Source organism: Apaloderma vittatum, unplaced genomic scaffold, assembly GCF_000703405.1.
Source record: "Apaloderma vittatum isolate BGI_N311 unplaced genomic scaffold, ASM70340v1 scaffold17938, whole genome shotgun sequence".
Lineage (NCBI taxonomy): Eukaryota > Metazoa > Chordata > Aves > Trogoniformes > Trogonidae > Apaloderma > Apaloderma vittatum.
The window spans coordinates 1-2,510 of NW_009731467.1; positions in this window are offsets into that span (position 1 = coordinate 1).

The following is a 2,510-nucleotide window of genomic DNA, read 5'->3' on the forward strand; positions in this document are numbered from 1 at the left end:
CCTGTGCCAAGGGCTGACTGCTCTGGCTGGGGAAATTTCCTAACATCCAGCCTAACCCTCCCCTGTTGCAGTTTGCAGCCATTCCCTCTTGTTCTATCGCTCATTTCCTGTGAGAAGAGACCAGCCCCAACCTCTCCACACCGTCCCTCCAGGCACCTGCAGAGCGATGAGGTCTCCCCTCAGCCTCCTCTTCTTCACACTCAACAGCCCCAGCTCCTGCAGTCGCTCCTCACGTTTATTCTCCAGGCCCTTCCCATCCCGCCAGCCTGGCACTCCCTTGCTGCTTTCCCCCAGTATTTTGCTCTCTCTCACCTCCTCTCAGCAACCCCTGGCTCAGGGGTTGAGCCAGCACCTTCCTGCCTTCCTGACACCCGTCCCTGCGCCGCTGCCCGGGTTCTGCCCGGAGGTGGGAGGTGAAGCTGAGGCACTGAGGCTGCCTCGGCATGGCCCCAGCACGGGTCCTCCCGCAGAACTGGAACACTTCCGAGGCAATTTTAACCCACGACCTTAACTATTTCAGCTGGCAGTTGCACACGGGCGTGATTTCGGTATGGAGTCACTGGTCTTGGTGGCTCGGTCAGTTCCCAGAGAAACAGGGTCTCGTGGTGCTCGCTGCGCCACTGCCCCAACGGCGTCCCTGCCGGCCGCTCCGGAGGGTTCGTGGAACAGGGTCAGATCTCGGCCTGAGCAAGCGATACCCTCTGACAGAGGGTTGTAAGTTCAGGCACCTCTTCTAAACTATTTTTTTTTTAATTGTCCCTTTCCTCTGCTAGGCCTTGTACAGAAAATCCCGTTGCCAGAGGTCAGTGTTCACAAAGAAGACAGAGGAGTCTTAACTTTATTTGAATAAAGGAATTGTTCACCGGGGTTGCCAAGTCCCAGTGAGGTCTCTCACATCACCAGAGGACACAGCCCCCTTTTATCCCAATTTCCCGGCCGCATGAAACCCTCTCCCTTTCCGCACTGGCTGAGGCGCTCAGGAGGTTCAGCCTTCCCGACCCACCTGTTCCATGTTCCCCCTTAACACCACACATCCCGTGTTTCACTAACTCCAACTTTATGCCGCCCAAGGCAGAGAAGTTAATATTCACCGGCCTCTGAAGCCTGCGCACTCTTTGCATCCCTGCTGCTGACTTCATTAACAGCCCTGATGGGCCAGGGGTCTCGTTATCTTCTCCTGCAGGCTGCATTCTGTGACTCCCTCGTTCATGAAGGACACTCTCCTCTTTGTTCCATCACTTACAAGGAAAAAAACCCCACACTCCTTGTTTTATAACTTATTTGTAAAGACACTCGACTTTCTTATTCTCTCAGCCTCCATGACTGGAAAAGCGCCAGGGGGAGGGAAGTCAGAGCTCCAGGGGGCTGGGCTCCCAGCACACAAAAAAAAGCTTAAAAGATCCAATAAATTCTGCAGACACGTCACAGGGAGAACAGAGAAGAGAAGGCTAAAGCCTGTGGAGAAGTGAAACCAGGAACCAAGCAAGTTTCATTTCTTCTCATTTTTAGCAGAGGGAGGAGGCAGAGGAGAGAACGGACGACGACGCTCCGTGTGCTCCGTACCCCATTTCTGCTGCACATCACTCTGGGGCTGCAACGATTAAGGACTTCTAATTCGTACTGCAACTACTGAAGTTCTACCTATGGAGAGGAGGTGAGTCCCTGCGGCGGAGAGCCTGCACGGCAAGGGTCGAGCTGGCGTCTATCTGAACTTCACCAATACTAGTAGTTTATTAGAACTTCACTTGTCTCAGGCGAGGGTTCTCAATCCCGGGGAAAAAGTCCTCCTCTGACATCTCAAATAAGGGGGGAAGAATCTCCTGCAGTCCAACTGCGTGGTTGGAAAAACTCCAAATTCTACCCAAAAGCTTACAGCTTTTATACTGTAAGGATGGGGGGGGGCAGAGGCATGCCTGAGGGGTCTGGACTTTCTGGAGTGTTTGTCTGTGGGGGTACGATGAGATTGGCCCTTACCTCTCCTGGGCGCCCCTACTAATTGGGTGATAACTGGCGCGCTGCTGATTCCGACAGATGAGCTGACCTTGATTTACTCAGCCAGATTCAACTATCTTGCACATCCATGACTTAACCAAATTTAACACATCTCAGGGGTAGACAGTGGTTGAATATGAGACTCAGGGCAAAATGTTTGTTGTCTGGGTTTGGATTCTATTCAGGTTTTCGCACTCTGGCAGCATTTCTATAATCCTCCCAATTAACCAGACCCTTTTTCCACATACTGTAAATTTCCCTCTTCTGTTTGAGTTTTTCCAGGAGCTCCTTGTTTTGCCATGCAGGTCTCCTGCCTCCTCTACTTGACTTTTTTTTAAGGGAATACATTTATCTTGTGCTCGGTGGAGGCAGAGTTTGAATATTGAGCAGCTCTTTTGTGCCCCCCTACCTTCTGGAGCCCCAGCCTACACGATACTTCTGAGCAGATCTGTAGAGGACAAAGTTAGCCCTATTAAAGTCCAGGGTAGAGATTTTACTTATTACCCTTCTTCTTTCCC